This window comes from Camelus bactrianus, chromosome 1 (assembly GCF_048773025.1).
Source record: "Camelus bactrianus isolate YW-2024 breed Bactrian camel chromosome 1, ASM4877302v1, whole genome shotgun sequence".
Lineage (NCBI taxonomy): Eukaryota > Metazoa > Chordata > Mammalia > Artiodactyla > Camelidae > Camelus > Camelus bactrianus.
The window spans coordinates 52,070,312-52,089,315 of NC_133539.1; the positions used below are offsets into that span (position 1 = coordinate 52,070,312).

The 19,004-nt window shown below is 35.1% G+C and overlaps 1 protein-coding gene across 19 annotated transcripts in view; it reads right to left on the reverse strand.

Moving 5' to 3' along the window:
- The window catches only part of ZBTB20 (zinc finger and BTB domain containing 20), a 758,521-nt gene that overhangs the window by 432,268 nt on the left and 307,249 nt on the right, over window positions 1–19,004 (reverse strand). For 14 of the 19 annotated variants that reach the window (XR_012507067.1, XM_045507287.2, XM_074363967.1 and 11 more), the window contains one exon: window positions 16,418–16,491. The exons of 3 other annotated variants lie outside the window; for them this stretch is intronic. The gene's annotated coding sequence lies outside the window, so the exon portion shown is untranslated. Of the gene's footprint in view, window positions 1–15,664; window positions 15,709–16,417; window positions 16,492–19,004 lie in introns of all 19 variants that reach the window. 2 more of the 19 variants (XM_045507283.2, XM_045507282.2) reach the window with 1 other exon arrangement.

A 19,004-nucleotide genomic window follows, 5' to 3' on the forward strand; every position in this document is an offset into this window, starting at 1 on the left:
ATGTTGCTGTGGTTACTCACATATGGAAATGACTGGAAACAAATGGACCAGAAGCCAACTAAGTTTCTGAGGAAACCGTATTGCCAAAGACAAAAGAACAAGTAAACAAAGATGAGATACAGCATAACTGGAGCAGGCCTCTTCCAGCAGGATGATGCTGTTCACAGAGATGGGGTGGGGAATCAAGATGTCTTACTAAATTTAAGATGCCTACTGGGCAGCCAATGGAGATAGCAAGTAAATGGTTGCATTTATAAGTGTAGAGATCAGGTGATAGATTAAGGTCAGACTTGAGATTAAAATCTGGGCATATAACTAGTATTTAAAGTTACTGGGCATATGTCATAGGCATATAATTAGTATTTAAAGTTACTGGATTGGATGAGCTCTTCTAGGGTGTATAAGGGAGCAGAGAAGGAGGATCTAACAAAGGAGAATGACAAGTCAATAAGGCAGAAGGACAATCAACAGTGTGAGGAGTGTGAAGTCATAATGGTCAAGGGGTGACATTATTACCAAAAAAAGGGATTAGATCACATGTTGAAATACTTCAGAAAGGTTGAGTAAAATGAGAGTAGGCCTCTATATCAGGGTACAGACAAAGTCCTGCAGCAATGGGGGACAGTAAACAAGTTAGTTAATTATGTTATAATGTCATGTAAAGTCCTTCTTTGTTAAGGATAATAAAAGTGTTGTCTTTCCTGCCATCATCGGTGCTAGATGTAAATCCTGGAAAGACACAGTGTCAATTTTTATTTTTTAAACTGGAAGGAATTTTAGAGATCTTCTAGACCAACTTTCTAATTTTATGGACAATGAAATGAATTTGGAGAGGTGACGTGACTTGCTGGAAACTGCAAAATGGCAGAAGTGGGGCCATGATGCAGGTCCCTTAACTTCAAGACAGGGCTCTTTTCTCTTAAAAAAAAGTGTGTTCATTGACATAAATTTGTTTTTATTTTTCCAAAATGTTATTTTAAAGTAGGGACCAAGACCCATGCAAACCTGATGTGCTGACCTTAAAGAACTTTTTTTCAGCAACCACATTCTCAATATAATCTGCCTTAACATTAGTAATACAAACAGAAGAATAATTTGCTATTTTTCAGATTGCCCTTTTCTATTGTATCATGTATCCTTTACCTAACTGGTTGAGATACAGCAAATGTTCAACAAACATGTATTGAATTAGTACATTAATTTTCTTATACCTGATATTTAGTATTAATATAGGTACATGCACTATTTTAATCTACATTAGAATTAAGATATAGACAGGTGATTTTTTTAGACCTTCAAAAATAATTTCTGAAAAATTAAATTAATGCACTATCATAGGGAAAAACAGCCATTCTGGAAAAAGCAGGGTAAAAGTAACAGTATCAGAAAGATAAAAATAAGAGACCATATTTCTTTTTCCTGTGGAAAAATGTACATAGCAATAGAATATCTCTAAAAATAGGAGTCAGGAAAGACTATGAACCCAGAATCACATTATCATCTATAGCTTTAAAAAACTGTAGTTAAAATAAAAAACAACGTTTCTACTACACATCTATTACAATGACAAAAATAAAAAATAATGATAATACCAAGAGTTGCCAAGGATGTGGAGCAATGGGAACTCATACATTTCTAGTGGGAATACAAAATGACACAGCTATTTAGCAAAACTGTTTGGCAGTTTCTTACAAAATTAAACATCCATATTACATCTGATCTAGCAATACAACTCCTGGATAGTTACCCTAGAGAGTGAAAACCTGTATTCACACAAAATCCTGTACACAAACGTTTATGACAGTTTTATTCATAATTGCCCCAAACTGGAAAAAAGTGAAATGTATTTTAACGAGTGAATGGATAAATGGTCTGTGGTACATCCATACAAAGGAATACTACCCAGCAATAAAAAGAAACAAACCATTGACACCTGCAACAACATGGTTGAGTTGTAAATACATTATGCTGAGTGAAAGAATCCAGCCTCAAAAGGTTACATACCATATGGTTCCATTTACATGACAGTTCTCAGAAAGACATAGTGATAAAGAAGAGATCATGGTTGCCAGGGGTGGGTGGTTGGGGGAAGCATAAAGGAGTTCTTTGGGGTGATGGAATGGCTCTGTATCTTGATAGTGATGGTGGCCGCTATAAAAATCTATACATGTGTTAAAAATCATAGAACTATAAGCCAAGAAATTTGTAAGTCAATAAAAATGTTCAACATTTTCAGGAAAATAAAAAAAAACTGGCTCACATATTGAATTATTAAAAAATATGGACTCATACAAAGCCATGGCTTCTCCTACCAAGATGATAATTTGGTAGAAGAAAGCACTGTTGGTGAAAAAGAAATCTTCAGTTCTGCCTCTGCTATCAGTTGACGGAAATGAGAATTCTAATATAGCTATAAGCACTTAATAATAATCCTGTTTATTTAAAACTTGGTCTCTATGTTTTATTACAGACATTACTGCTAATGAATCGAGACTAATATCTTGAATTTTGTAAGTATGACAGGCCTCAAAAGCAAAGACTATTACTTAAACTAATAAATGATTATATTTCATAAAGCCCTAATGATTCTCTGCATAGACTACTCAATTCAGTTGTGCCTTCTAACCCTGTAGCTGCAATCCATTTTCACTGATATTTCTTAAAAGTTTTCAAATGTACATTTCTTTTTCAACTGTGGTAAAATATTCATAACATAAAATTTACCATTTTACCCATTCTTAGGTGTATAGTTCAGTAGCATTAAGTACATTAATATCATTGTACAACTATCACCACCATCCATCTCTAGAACTTCTTAATCTTACCAAAACAAAATTCTGAACCCATTAAACAATAGCTCCCCAGTCTTCCCTTCTCCCAGCCCCTGGTAACCTCTATTCTACTTTCTGTCTCTGTGAGTTTGACTATTCGAGGTACCTCATACAAATGGAATCTGACAATGTTTGTTTTTTTTTGTGTTTGGCTTATTTTAGTTATCATACTGTCTTAAAGGCTCATCCATATTGTAGCATGTGTCAGAATTTCACTCCTTTTTAAGGTTGACTAGTATTCCATTGTACATATACACTGCATTTTTATTTATCCATTCATTTGGCGATGGTCATTTGGGATGATTCTGCCATCTGACCATTTATTTCACACCCCTTTGATATTGCTGTCAGCCACCACTTTTTTCCCCACAAATCAGACTCAAGGCATATTCTGATACCTTTGAGCAATGTAGGACAATTTATCCTCAATACTCAGGTTTGAAAAAGACTTTTTAAATTTGGTTAGCTATGCTTAGGTTCTAATTTATTATTAAAGTAAACCCAATTCTATGTTTATCAAATACTTGTTTAAGTTTGGTCATTAGCTTAATGCGTGTGTTTGTGTGTGTCACATGCATGTCTGTGTGATGATACACAGCTACTGTTGTATTATGCATAATGTTACAACTTTATTATTGCATGGTTAGGAAAGTAGTCATTATCCAGAAAAAATGGTTTTCCAGTGCGAAGAAGCACATTAAACTTAACTGAATTGAACATTTTGAGATGAAATTAGAGTTTGGTTCCTGTAAGGGCCTAGCATTGTAGCTAAAAGCCCCTGACCAAGTAAAACAGAGTATCTGGATGGAGTCAATGCATTGTTGTTTTTGATTTTGTTTTTGTTTTTTAACTTGACAGGTGATTTTGACGTGCAGGCAGGATCAGGAATCTCTGAGCCAGAGGAAGAGATCCTGGGTCAGGGGGAGCTGAGAGTAAACACATGAAAGTAAATGTAAAAGGCTGTTTGGGTCTAAAACACAGAGATGAGAGAAGAGAAATTTAGAATTGTAAATGGCAGAAGAATCATTCAAACTGGGAGAAATTAAACAGCCTTTTAGTTGAAAGCAGAAGAGCAAAAGAGGTATCAATTATAAGGATAATTAACATCTAGATTTTAAAGAGCTGCAGAACCTAAACTAGAACATAAGCCATGAAAATGATCTGGGGAAGTCGTAAGGTGAGAATAAGATAAAAGGGTAAATATTTAGAGGAACAGGAGTTATAGAAATTTGGAAACAGCAAGTTTCTTGATTGCATACAGTTTTTGTTCCATTTAGATGTTTGTAACAACTGAGTTTTATAAGTGGAATATGAAGTAATTTGTCATTTAAGTAAATATTTATTTTATATATAAAAGCGTGATTTGAGTTTATTCATTGACCTGCCTGCTTCTCTTGACTACTCATATCTGAAGTCACAAGTGTTCTTTGAGTCATATTAATCCATCACCAGTAATTAGATAACCCCCTTCTCCCAATCACCCCACCAAAGCTGAAGGGCTGCTTGAGCATTAAAAATGACCAGCACATTATACCATAGTAGTAGTCTATAAAGAAAAAAAAACTCAGCATGAATATCATGTCACTTAAATTTTAGGTAAAATCACTTCAGTATAAGAGATTCCACCATTAAAATTAATTCATTAATCAAAATAAACCAAACAAACAAAAAAACTAAAAATGAAGGATATCCTAAGAGTATTTTTCAGGTTTTTTTTCCTTCTTCACATTTTGGAAAATGAAAAGATGGAAGAGAAATGAACAATAATCACCTGAAATATACACTTAATATTTTATACAAGTGCCACATTCTTGCTTTTTCCCTTGACATTTTATAAGCACTGTCTTATCTCATTAAAATTTCTTCATAAATGTAATTTGTTTTTCTAACCATACCTCCATTATTTGTCACCTTTCTAGCTACAGTGACTGTTCTCACCAAACTATTCATGGCACATGTAGAAACCACGTCACATAAACAAGAATTCCCATTTTTTTCTGCATAAATTCCTCAAACTGAAGGGAACCTACAACTTTGGGTAAGGTTGCCACTGTCAGCTGCCTATTGACTTCTTCAGCCCCCTGGAGTTAAGAGCCACAAAAGTTAATTGTAAGCACATTCTAAAGGGAGTTTTCCTCAATCTACATGGTTCACCCTGAGTCAGCACTCTCTAAATGGAAGGAGAGGACAGCTGACTGGCTGGAAGTGCCAAGATTCAGCTTTCCCAGGGTGGGACTCATAAAGGACCAGGGAAGATTTGTGCGGATGTAAAGAAAAGGCTGGGTGTCAAAGCATATTTTATTTTTTCTTTTGTGCTTCCTACTCCCCTAACCAATCACATCTTCCACTCTTGCTCACTCTCTCTGTTTTTATTTGGGAGAAGGGATGCGCCCGCTCTCTTTCTATCCCTTCCCTCTCTGTCTCCCTTCACTCCTCCTTTTCCCTCCCATCTTTTTAAAGCCATTATCATAACCGGCTCTGACTTGAAGTATAGTATATCTGTTTATCATTAGTAGTGGTTATCATACGGCAACTTGTCTGTGTTTTTAATTCAGTTTATGGTGCCTCTGTCCTCTGCCAATAAAGGTTGAGTTGTTGTCAGGACTACTGTGATGGGATCTAGAATGTACTGATTCTAGAAAATACAGTACCTCAGACTGTGCAGTTCTTTCTTGCCTGATTCCAATTCAGATGTTCTGTCCATCTCATTGGCTAAAGTCTATTCAAGTACATTCTAAAGGGAACCTCTGACATTTATTTTTAACCTAAGGCTTCTGGGTCTGCTCCTTCAATTGTATAAACTTCTGAGAATTTTCTGTCAGGAATATAATCCTGAAAACTTATCTTGCAGAAGTTTTATTTATTTATTTTTCCCTCAGTGAGTGAGAGAAATAGAAACAAGAAAGTCTAGCGAGAGTTACAAAAGGAAAAGAGGAATAAGACAGATTCAGAAAGGAATTTGGAAGTGAACAGAAACATTAGTTGACCTGGGCCAAGGAGGGTCAGTGAGAACTCTTGAAGAGGAGAGTGAAGAAGGTAAGAAAAGTAGTGGGGGTATCTATAATGAGGATGAATGAGATGACAAAACAAGAGAGAATTCTTAAGAAGTTCTTATTTTATTTTTTTGCATTGCAGGTTACACATTCAGAGAAAATATAGTAAAGAATCGAATTACTTTTAATAATTTTTGCTTGCAAAACTATTATTTCTTTGTATGTGGTTTCATATATGAACCTGCATCATGAAAGGGCTCAGCTTTACACACACACACACACATCATGTTTGTCAACAAGAACTAGTACCGTAATTTTTTTTCATGTTTATGATCATGCAAACACATACAAATACACGTAACCCATAAATATTCATTGTCCTGAAAATTTGCTCTTTCAGTTAATAAACTACAGTCATCCTACCAGGTCAATAGCATTAAATGTAATTCATTCTTTTTCTAACGGCCATATAATCTTCAGTAACATCTGTACATATCACAGGGTATACTTGCTGTCAGATTGATGAATTCAGTACCCTTTTTTAAAGCAAATTTTACAAAATTTTACTAGATTTTTACACAGGACAGTCAACAAACACTTAGTAAACAACTATTTGACACCAGTTTCAGTGACTGAGAAAATTAGTAAATTACTCATGTTTTTTTTTCCAAAAAAATCAGTTTAATATGGGAAATAAAACAGTTAAAATATACATTTTTTTAATTTGAGAGAATCTGCTCAGAGAATTTGTAGTAAAGAATGTTTTTATTATAAATCTTTAAAAGAAGTAATTTATCACTGGAAAATTAATTCTTAATCATTATTTCCAATGTGTGAACAGGACTTAGCAGCAACAGAGTACTTCCCTATATGGGAACTCAAGAAATAAACTAATTTCTAAACACTAAGAGCTCAGATAAAGCACCTTACTCCTGAGGCCTCAATTTGATTTATAATTCTCAATCCTGATTTATAATTCTACTAATACTTTTACTGTGATAGTAATACATGATATTTATGCATTATCTTTATTCCATGGAACTCTAAATCCTTCATATAGATCATCTGACTTCTCTGTAAGAGAGAGAAAAGTGTCCCCTGCAGATAAGGAAAATGATCTTAAGACAAAACTGACAATGCCTGAATTGAGTCTCCAGACAGTCAGCCCCATGCTCCTTCCTCTCAATTACACTTGCTGCCTCCCTAGTGGTAACAGCAATGATTATGTGGATAGTATTATGCCATCAGAGTCTTGTATAGCATGATAGAGTCAGTTCTTATTAAAAAACAAGAGCTTTTCATGCAAACTATTTCTGACTGCTAAAAGGATTTATAAATGAAACTCCGCTGACAAGTTTTCTAGGTGACATGAGTCTAAGTGACCTTACTGAGCAACCAGTCTGTTTGGTCCCTCCCACTTTCCCATCCTACAAGAGGATAAGACAGCATTAAATGTGTAACCTAGGTTCACAGCTATTCCTACCAGGCCTGATCCAGAGAAGAAAACAGAACTCAGTAACAGTGGCAATGATAACAATGTTAGACATATACTGATTACTGTTATTGAATAAAATTCTACACTACTCAAATAAAGGAAATAAAGATCAGTTCAGTAAAATTGTAGCAAAGGTTGAGCAAATTTCATATGGCCAAATTAGTGCAATTGCAAACAAGTCAACAACTTCGTCAAAAATCTAAATCTTCTAACTCAGTAACTATTGCATGAGTGAACTTATTTTTCCTACATCTTTGAAGACATTTTATCGTACATTTGTAACTCTGAGAATCTGATCCTAACCAGAAGACTGACTTAATTCTCTATTCCATTTCTCATGACCTCGTGAAAGAATGTCAGTTCAGCATGGCCTCCTCCCTTTTCCAGTTGATTCAAAGAACGGTGCTTTCAAATTGCCATTTGAGATACATGAAGCAGTACTTTTGGGACCAATGTGCTGCAACCTGAAGTGTAACACTCTTTATTGTTCTTGAGAAACGTGTGCCTAATTCCCTGGAAATTTACTGTTTCAGAGTCATAAGTCTCCTGATTGCTTCTCATCAGTCTTGAAGAGATTAGATAAGCTTCCTCCCTCTTACAAAAGCTTTTTCTTCATTCAAAATTCCTTTGAGAAGAAAACACTGAGCCAGAATTGGATTTTTAACAAAATATTTCAATATTATAGACAACACTTTTTTTTTTCTTGAGGAGACCCAGCAATTCAAAAGATATATTAATGAATTTTCTGATTTAGGTCTACTAGCCCCATATTGGAAAGAGTAAGGCTGAACTAAAAAATAAAGTCCCTGCTGTGTTATTTTAGAAGACTTGAATGGACTGCTAAGGGCTTTCACACAGAAAGACCTGGAAGTCAAACTTAAGAAATAGAGAGGAAAAAACAACTACAGAACTATAGCAGGTAGGCATTGCTTCTAATTACCATAAACTTGTTATGCATACTGGTGATATTCTACAGTGACAGTTGATTTTAGAATAATTGTTCAAATGTATCAACAAGAGAAATAACCTCCTCAGAAATGGAGGTGTATACACGTGGTGTTGCAAAAGTTGACACCAGGAAGGAAATTCAGAATCATGTTTGAAGTGGGACCTACCATCAACAAGAATTTCAAACCTCTCCCTCTTCCTCTTCTTCCATATTCTCTCTCTCGTTCTTTCTCCTTCTCTCTCTTCTTCCCTCCTTCTCCTTCCCTTTCTCTCTCCTGCTTTCACCAAGAAGTTCACTTCTAATGTAGTCCTCAGTAGTCATTAGGAAACAATATTAACAATGAATAAATATGTTTGGATTTTCAGTTTTGCATTTTTTAGTAGCAGTAATGAAGAGCACTTTTATGGATCTACACCTCTGATCAGGCTTATAAGGCTTCAAACAAGTTAGACTTGAGAAGGAAAATGTAAACCTCATTCTTTCTTGTTATTCTAATAAATACAATATTTTACTTCATTCACTTTTCAAAGGTGTTTTCAAGAATGATCAAGATTAGTAGGACCATAGTCTGTGATATGATTGGGATCCTAGGCATAGATGCACAGTTAAGATGATGCAGTGATGAATCACTAATGTCATGGATTTGACCAATCTTCCCAGCTCATCATTTCCCAAAGAAGGAAACATATGGGGAGCATTGTATTTATTTCCAGACAAGGTGATGTAACTTAATTATAAAAGCATCCTCTCAGCATACTTTCTTTCTTCTTGGGAAATCTACAACAGCATGTATTAAATTCTACTTTGGCAGATAAGGAATTGAGGTATGTAGACCATGGAAGACTAACCAGTATCCAGGAGAAGAGCAGACTTGGAAGTGAGTGGAATGATGGGAAGAGTACTTGGGGTCAGACAGATCGTGTTTGAACCCTGGCTCAGGCTTTTACTAAGATGGGTAGGGGCTATTTAATCTCACTGCTCCGCAGTTTCCTAAAATGTAAATGAGGGGTTATAACATCTATTTTGAGACAGTGTGAGAATTAAATGTAAAGAGCTTTATGTCGAAAGGCACCTGCCACATGTAACTTTTTTTTTTTTCTTTACCTTCTTAACTTTTTTCAAAGTTTTTCAGACATTTGGGCTATTAGAAAACTAATGACCTCTGTGACCATATAAGCTAAAGTGATAACAAAATGCAACAGATAAAAACATCAACCAGGAGATAGTACAGAGTTTGAATCAGTTAGGTCTGGCATCAGTACAAACTCACTTACTGGCTTTGTGATCTTGGATATCACTTAATCTTTCTGGAACTCAGCATTCTCATTATAAAATGGAAATTATTCCTACTTTACTGAGTGGTTGCTGAATGTGGTAGCAAGGATTAGAGACAACTTTTATAAAGCATCTGGTACATTAAGTAAACAGATTGTGAGTAATATTTATTGTTCAGATTTTTATTAATTAAAACTTGTCGGCAGACTCATCTCCTATACTTAATATTCCATTTTCTACCCAAGACTTTGAAAGGGTTACAACAGAGGCTTTGATCACAGATTAGCTGGTTTGGCTGTAGTAATCTAGCTCTGAAGAATCAGAGTTATAGTTCCAGCCCTGCCTGCCATTAACTATTTAACTATTATGACTTGAACAGGAATTCTAGGCCAGAATTTTGTTCATCTCCAAAACAAGGAGACTAGAATAAATAATTCCTAAGGTTCTTTGTAGCTAAAATATTTTATGATTCTAGTGTCTGTTTACTGAGTTATAGCAGATAAATCCTCATGTCTTTAGAGCTTAACCTACTTCTCTATGGTTTATTTTTCACATTCTCTCTAGCCTATTTCTTCTTTAATTGCAAAAGGGGATAATTTCCAGCACTTTGCAAACAAACCACTATCTCTATTCTGACTTGGTGGCATTCCAGGATATTAATGCATCATACTTTAAAACAGTCTGGATCCAAAAATTCAGTTATATTATAGGTAGTAATAATGAGGATAACAATGATTCATTCCATGGCTTTTTATGCCTCCAGGCCCCTGGCCATTGCACATGATAAAATACACCAAAACTAAAAATAAGATTAAGGTTTAACATTTAAAAATACATTCTAAGAGTGAAACACATTTTTGGTACTCATTTCTGCATTACACAACAAGCACTTAAAAATAAACAAAAATAAGAGATTCATTAACCAACAACAGAATTTTGATAATTATTAACTAGAAAAGAAATAAAATTAACTTGACCTTATCTTAGAAGGTTGTCAGAGATCTACTTTGGTTATGCAGATGGGAAACATGATGTAAACTATTAGACTTCTGTTTCAAAAGTCCAAGTGCTCCTCAAACTCAGAAGTAAACTTTGGTGAGGATTCAAAATAAATAAATAGATGCTGTGAGCTTATGCATACTATTTACCTTTGAATTATTTCCATCTTGTTCTATTCTTAAGCTATCCTTCAATTAATGTTTATTATTTACTTAGGTTTTCTTTTTTTGCACATCTACTATGTGCTTTTCCAGTATATTCGGAATCAAATCCAAATTCCCAACCCTTGCTACTTCTCTGATCTCAACTCCAGTCACTGTCCTCCTTTGCTTCCTTTGCTTTAGCCACTCTGGAATCCTTTTATTCCCTTGAATACACATAGTTTGTCCTTTCCTCAGGGCTTTGTCCAAGCTGTTTCTGTCTGGAGCTTTCTCTCCCTCTCATGCTTCCATCACACCCTAAATTCTTCACCTGACTAATTCTTTCTATCTTTCAACTCTCACCTTAAATGACATTTTCTCTGAACTCTTTACTGACAGTATAATAGATTTTCCCCATCCATTGTCATCTTGTGTATTAATTGTTGTATTAGGGCTTTTCATGTACTACAATTTATAATTTTATAATTATTTGTTTACTTACTTAATGTCTGATACCCTTAGGAGACTATAAATTTCATCAGACCCAAAGGGATCATTTCTATACTCCCAATATTAAACATGGTTGAATAATGAATTAATGATTCTCTTGTGGTAGATTCTATAGGGTTTAAGAATGTTAATTACGTATGGACTTTAGCCCTAAAGAATTTGCTTTCTAGTAAAAAAAAAAAAATAAGACGAATAAATACTGCTTAAAAATATAGCAAGTAACTCATGTCTCAAAAAAAGTGTAGATGGGTGCTGTATTAGCTTTTTAGGCTGCTGTAACAAATTACCACAAACTTGTTAACTTAAAATAATGGAAATCTAATCTCTCACAGTTTCGAAGGCTAAAAGTCCAAAATGAAATTGTTGGCAGGGCCATTACAGGTGCTAAGAGAGTTTGGGAGGTAGAGGAGAGTGGATTATCTCTGGCTAAGGCAAGGAGGGAAGGTTTCATGGAATAAATAGCATTTCAAGTGGCCTGGAAGTATGGGTTAGATTTGCATATGGAAAAACAGAATGATGGATATTACAGATGACAGAAACAATACTAATAAAGGTGGGTGAGGGAATTTGGCTTGAGTGTATGGTATATTAAACCATAAAATTAAGTCAGACATGGGGTTAGAATTAGATTTTAGATTGTCATGAATATTGGTTAGAAATTGTTTGATTATTAATATAGAATATTAAAGTCTTGTATGAACAAAAATGACACGATCTTAGGGCTCCTTCTTCATGAAATCTATTGGGGACATGGTGTTTAGGATGAAGTGGTCTTCCTTCCCCTGTTTCTCCCAACTAGATTAGAACAAGCAAGACCGAAAAAGGAGAATTAACAAGACTTGGCCACTTATTCAATATCAAGGGATATACAAGAGGCAAGAATGAGATATTTTGAGTCAAGATGACCAGGAGAATTGGGGTAAAGAAAATTAGAATAGTCAAAAGGAGGATGATTTTTAACTAGGAGGGTCATTTCAGTTTTAATATACTGACTCTGAGAAACTGATGTGATATCTAGTTGAAGATTTACATAAGGAAATTGGAGATATAGGACTCTAGTTTGGGACTTAAGATATAAACGTATGAATTATCAACAATGAAATAAATAATGTCATACAACCCTAGAAAACAATGTCACATCATGGGGAAAATATGCATATGGAGTTTGACAGACATATCAGCATCCTATCTTACCCATTTACCTTTCGTATAATCTGGTACAAACTGCTTAATCCCTCCACTTTCTCATATACAAAAAAGGGGAAAACAGTATTATCTGAGTCAGGATTAACAAGTTGAGTATTTTTAAAAAACCAATCATCTTTAGATCAGCTTTCATATTTTGGTGGCATGATTCCCAGTATGAAATATATTTATTTTTCAACCCATTATCTTAAAAATATGTAACACATTCTTTTTATAAACTTTTTTCCGTTTATTTTATTTCATTAAAAGCATATTTACTGTGATCCTCTAAACTGTTTCATGACCTGTGAATGGGTTGCAACCCACACCTTGGAAAACACTGGCCCCAACCAGATTCTGAAGTCAAATCACACCATTACATTATTTCCTCAGCCTTCATTTTTATCACTCCCTATGCTTGGGCTACTTGCTAATATCATATTATTCCTTGACGGTTCAGAAGAAATGATAATAATGTATTTCATCTACTGTACCTATAAAATATTTTATCTATAAGAAAGATGCATCTGTTGTCCAACTAGATTATGTACTCCTTGATGATAGAAAATACGTATTATTTATCTATGTATCCTTATAAAATTATCTGTTCGTAAGGGCACAAAATAAATTTTAATTCATTTTTATAGAAAAAAGAGAGAAAACCTTGCTGAGCACCTACATTCAGGGCCCTGCTCTGGCATCCTCATTTATCAATTCTCCCTTCTTCTCTATATGCCAAAGCTTCCCCTAAATGTTTTAAGGAAGAACAATGTCTCCTTGTTAGAGACACAAAGATTTAGACCACTAAATTCCTGTACACAGCTACTTGAGTTTCTTCACGGTGGGAGTTGGAAAAGTCTGGAAGGGATAAATACATTTGAGGAAGAAACTAAGACATATCCAGGACTTAGCTCTGGGTAAAATAATAGAATAGTTCCTACACTGGTCTCTTTGGACTGCTAAATGACAGAATCCAATAAAGGAAACCTGAAATAAATTACCAGGGCAAGTAATTCATTTTAAATTATTAAAGTTTATTTCAATTTTTTTCAGACCCTGAAAAACTTTTCTCTGATGGAAATGACCCCTGGCAACAATGACATTCTGACACCAGGCATGATGCACCCTCTTGGGAAGTCTGAATTCCATGTCACACTGGCTCTGTTCAGATTACTGGTTTCGTCTTGCCTGTGAGCCCATTTAAACCACTGAAGTTTCTAAGGATTTTCTCTCCACTTTGTAAATCATTATAAAGAATGTTAGATCAACCAGATTCACTGGCCTCTGTGTGACTCAATGCACAGCCAGTGGCACAACACAAAAAAGTACAAGGGAAAAAAAACCTTTTTTTGATAACAATAAATGTTTTTAGATGATGTAAGAATTTTGGCTTACTTAGTAGAGGGGACTACAGTTTGATAGGTCTTAGAAAATGAGCCTAAGGAAATTTGTTTCTCGACAAACACAGCTTAAGACTCTGACTGTAGAAGAAAGACCAAAGCTTCAGAGTTTAAAATTGGTGCTACTCTCTGGCCTAGATGTCTAAGATGATTTTCATTGATGGTCAGTATAGTTTGGGTAACCTGCATGCCCTATTGGGCCTCAATTTACTTATTTTGAAATAAGATGATTGAACTTCTATTTCTTAAATCCTTTCTACCTGTAATGTTTGATGATACTCTGCCCTTAAACCCCTTTCACCTCAATCTTTTAATCTTAAAAAATGTGAAATGAGTTTATAGAGTTCTTTGATGTCCCTAAATGTTATTCAACATGATAAAAGTACAATTCATGAAGCCTAAATTTTATCATTTTAGCTTTGCCTCAGAGGCCAAGTTTTATGAGAGCCTTAATTTGCATCACCAGAAGCTAATTTAATAAAAATGAAGGGACCCCTTTTAGAAATAAATTTAAATTGGTAAGGGAGGGCAGAGAACCTTATGCAACACCCCCCCCAAAAAAAAAAACAGGAAGCTAAACTTAAAAGAGGTCAAATGGTTCTGAGTTCTAAAGAATACTGAGGTCTAATTAGTACTGAGAAACTAGTCTTGGCTTCAGATGCAATGACAGTAGAAATTTCTAATGGCAACTTCCCAAATCTCTGGCTTCTTGACCCAATACGTTTTGTATCATTTGCCCCATTTTCTTGAAGCACAATCTAGTGCATAGCAATTAGACAAACAGGTACAGAACACCATCCATCCTGAGTCAGGTAGATTTATCTTTGGAGATAACTCCAGTATGTGGGATGTAAGACACACAGCTTAAACAGAAAACTACTGAACACCATTTCACAGACCAAAAGGATACAGTATCAATGGGCATTTCTCATTTTGATCAGGAGGAAGAAGAGGAGAAAGACTGGGAGACTGATGCCTAATGTTATATGGTTAACATTAGGTTTGTCTTTGACAGATTCCTTTATAATTACCTTCCTGACTGTCAAAATCTATTCAGCTCCTCTTTACAATAAATATTCTCTGAATGAATAAATCCTGAAGTTCTGACTTAACAAAGTTTCTAATTGTATTATAACAATAGCTATTTCTTGATTACTATTATTATGCCAAGTGCTGGGGATTACAAAAATGAATAAGAAATAGACCCTGATTTTAGAGACTTTACCATCTATGGGTTTGGACTGTTGTAGTTATGACAAAAATAACAATAACCATCAATTATTCTCTCGTACCAGCCAGGCACTGTGCTCAGTGGGCAACACACATAAACTGCCAAAGTTCCCTCCAGTTCACCAGATACCCTGACAGCGAGGTGATCTTGCTCTGTCCATGAATCACATCTCCAAAAAAAAGGACCTAGCAGGAATTCAGACAATAGGCAGGGATATTTAAGTGACTTCAGAACTGTCTACAGTAAACATACAAGAACAGTAGTCAATAATGAAAGAGTTCAGTAAACCAAGGTGAAAATGGAAGACATCGTCTAAATCACCTTTTAGTGTACTCTGTCGACAGGCACTGTAACACTGAAAACCACGATGCAGTTCACCCCACATCCGGCATTCCGACAATGACTCAAGCAGATGAACGTTATTTAAGTGGTCTAAGACTCCCTTGCAAAAGACCTTGTAACACATTAAATTGTAAAACTTAGGAAGACATCATAACCTTCTGGATTTCATTGCCAAAATGTACATTTTGATTTAAAATTAAAAAAATAAACCAAAATAACATTGGCTTTCCTTGTAGTATTTCACAACCTTTGAGTGCAGCATTAAAATGCTTTTCTTTTTCCCCCACCAACTATATAAGCTTCTGTTTTCTTACCCTGGGCGTCTGAATCTTTTATATGCTCGGGTTCTATTCACTGCCTGTAATTCAGACATTGAAATCCCAAATGTTAATTGTTCTTCCAAGTACATTGACAAAACAGCAGCTAAATAAGGGTAGACCAGACTGTGGTAGACTCTGACATGCATTTATGGAACAATGGGGCTCTGAGAGACAGGCTTGTAGCTCACGGGAAGACATAAGATGTGCTATTTTGACTGCTTCATAGCAGAACGGGGAACACACGCACACAAGGGAATTATGCATTTTACTTGGTTTTGCCCAAAGTCCTCAAGGCAACAGAATCTTGTGATGTCATCATGAACTTTCTTTCTCTCCATCTACATTGACACAAAGGCTAAAAATTTCTAATGACATCACAAAGGAAAAAGGAATCTATTTTGATTCCATAAGAAATCTGTTACCTTCAAAGAGACTTGTACCAAACTGTAAGAATCCTTCCTGACAGGATGTGTGTCACTGTGCTGATGCACAGTGGGTGACACCCTCCCTAATGCAATTCAAACCAGCCAAAAGAAAGGATTCACAATTTAGGTTGGATAAAAAAGACATACTGAATATTGAGCCCAACAAATTTTCTTTTTTTAAAGAAGGAAATCATTTAAACATGTATTTCTTCAGGGATATTCAAATTCTTACTCATGTCTGGTTACTATGTTACCAACATTTTTGTCCTTTTTTGAGTTGGTCACAAAAACACAGAGGAGGGTAGAGGAAGCTTTCACTTACAGGAATGCAGTGTAGCTCAATCTTTTGTTTTTAAGGTGCAGTGATTTCAGTCTCTAAATGTAACTTCAGGCAGTCTGAAAAGAAACAGGTTAAAATCTCTTTCAGTTATAATTGGTATTTCAGATTTAATTAAAAATTAAACTTTCATAATGTTTCACCATCCAAAGCAATGCATTATCAGTCAAGCGTGGCTTTTTTTTTTTCTTCTGTTAAGAAAAAAAAAAAAAAAAAAAAGAACCCTCTTCCCAGAGTAGTTTTTTAATGAAAAGAAAAGGATCTAAAGAGGAAAAAAAGCAATTCTGAAAAACAAAATATGCCTCCATGTTAAGGCCTTCATAATGATATGACTAGAAGCTCAGTGCTTCTAAATTTTAGCTATATTCTGATTTTAAAAAAAAGACTCCTAAACAATTCCAAAGCCTAAAGATGACATAAAATGCTATTTCAGAGAATAAAGAAGGAAATCTATGATCTGAATACACATGTTAAAGGGAAATTATGACTTTGAATAGAATCTTTTAAAAACCTGTTAGGTCTACTACTTTCAAATGACTGAATAGCTGGTGGGGCAAATGGTGAAGCAGAGGTAGAGGAAAACATTCAGCAGTACAAAATGCCCATTGCAAGGCATTGTGGGTTTCGTGTGCTTCATGCCACATCATATCGGATATCTTGTCGCGTGCAGCCACTGCTGTTTGAAGCAGCACGGGAAGACCATCAGAGTTTGAATCAGCCCTCTTGGTTTAGGTAATTATAAACATATTTTTAATATGTATTTTTAATCCTGGAATTAAGAGTCCAGGCATTAAAATCTCCAAGTATGTCATAAATATTTGAGCTTAAAACGTCATACTATTTTTTTCAATCCTTTCTTCATACAACACCATCTATAAATAAGATAACAGTTAAAACAAAAACAGACTGGATTAAGTCATCCCTATTTTTAGCTTCAAATAACTGACACAACAGGATTTAGGAAAATATAACTTTTTAGTGTAAAGTAGAGATAATACAATTATCTTTCTTTTATTTTACAGTATTGTAGTGCATTTTAAAAATACATTTGTAGCACTATATGTGGTATGTTTATGTCCACCTTCATGTTAGTGCAAGGTAACATTTTAATATCTTCATATATGAGAGCATGATCATAAATCAGCCCTGAAGTTGCATCTATTTTTAGAAAATGCATCTAGTTCTTACTTGCAAATTCTGTTTTGTTTCTTTTTTTCCTTGAAGCAGACAGAGGAATATTTTGGGTATTGTGTCTGTTTGATGTATATAGATTTTAAATTCTGACTGATTCAAATTCACTAGGTCTATCCATGAATGGATCAAAAAAAAAATCACTCATATTGACTAACTAAACTTTTCCCCTGCTTCTCACATGACTGAATTAGACTAAAAATGTACCAGTGTAAAGACAGAAATTATGGAGGTGTCACCAGGGACAACTGAATGAGAGGAGGGGAGTGCACATATCTCCTTATAAGGCAACAAAACATTTATAAATGAAACTGACAGAAATAACTCATGCTCAGAAATAATATGGAATAACAATAATCCTCAACAAATGATTCAGAAATAGAAATAACTGCACATCTCTGTATAAACTTGAGTCACCAATTGGTATTGTTCTGCTCACCAATCACCAATTGTTCTAACCACCAATATGGTTAATGAAACTGATTCACTGTCTAGTTCAGACAAAAAAGGTAATGGAAACTAGGCTGCATATTTATAAAGTATTTAACTGACCTAGCAGCTCAACTTACTCAGTCAGATTTCCTTTTCCTTAATTCAGATGTTGAATTAATTGAACTCTTAGTTCAAAATAATAAAGCAGCTTCTATGAGTACAAAGTCCACTAAGTTATATTCTCCTCTTCTCGTGTTATCCCTCCTTCTCCTCTTTGACCTTTCTCTTCCCTCTCTGTCTCTGCCTGTTTCTTCCTTACTTTCACTTTCTTCCTTATTTATTTTTTCCCTCTCGCTCTCCTTTTTTTCCCCTTGGTGAGGGTAATGAAGCTCAAAAATAACATCTTGTATCCTGTTGAGGGAAACTTGGTCACAACTATCCTTCCAGATGACAAACTCATCCTTAAATGTCTGTTTCCCAATCCAAAGAAAACAGAGCAATTGAGAAAATAGAGACGCAACATCACTTACCACTACCAACACCACCACTTTTAATTCCCATGCTACATTCATCACAAGGAGGATTGAAGTTTATTTACCTTATTCTCTAACCTCAAATAGGACCACAAATAAGACTAATAACAGGACCATTTTGTGGCACTCAGGCAAACGGCTGGGCAAAACAGATGGATCTTACTTTGCGCCAGGACTCAAGAAATATAGTCGCCAACTCACTGTTGGCGACTACATATCTTGGCCCAAAGATGGACCTGGAAGTGGGACCAGTTGTCTTTGATATAAATACTGTTCCTACTCATATTTGTCTCATGAGAAAATCATTAACTCTGTCACTGTGCAGTGGGGCTAAGTATTGGGTAGAACTGTTTGGAATACTGGTCATCAAGAAAGTAAAATATTCTGAAGGCATGTCAGATTGGATTAAGGAGCAG